General features: G+C 53.6%; 1 non-coding gene across 1 annotated transcript; it reads left to right on the forward strand.

Moving 5' to 3' along the window:
• Positions 1-356: 356 nt before the first annotated feature.
• On the forward strand, positions 357-429 carry trnat-ugu (transfer RNA threonine (anticodon UGU)). Its single transcript has one exon. It is a non-coding gene; the product is annotated as a tRNA-Thr (tRNA).

Genomic DNA, 429 nt, shown 5'->3' on the forward strand with positions numbered 1-429 from the left:
GCAGAGTGTCCCAAATAAGCGCAGGGAATCCCCGGTTTTGGGATTTGTTCTCGGAGAGTTAGCAGCTGTCCCCGATCTGCTGAGCCGAACTTGTTAATTTCTGTATTTGCAGAGACTCTCTTCTTTTGTTGGTCTTTGTGTGTGTGTGTGTGATTCCTCACCGTGCCCCTTTGTGCCTGTTGTGAATGCCCGCAAGGAAATGGATCTCCGGGTGCCGTGCCCACGCTGACAGATGTGCAGTTTGATCCTGAATTCACTCTGAACTCTGGAAGCGTTCAGGACGTCACTGTTTGTGCGGGCCACACCCGGATCGGCAGGACAATAACAGGTGGAGTCGGGAGGTGAGTGTACAGGGAGGCTCCGTAGCTCAGGGGTTAGAGCACTGGTCTTGTAAACCAGGGGTCGTGAGTTCGAATCTCACTGGGGCCT

The sequence above is a fragment of the Hemitrygon akajei genome, unplaced genomic scaffold (genome assembly GCF_048418815.1).
Source record: "Hemitrygon akajei unplaced genomic scaffold, sHemAka1.3 Scf000231, whole genome shotgun sequence".
Lineage (NCBI taxonomy): Eukaryota > Metazoa > Chordata > Chondrichthyes > Myliobatiformes > Dasyatidae > Hemitrygon > Hemitrygon akajei.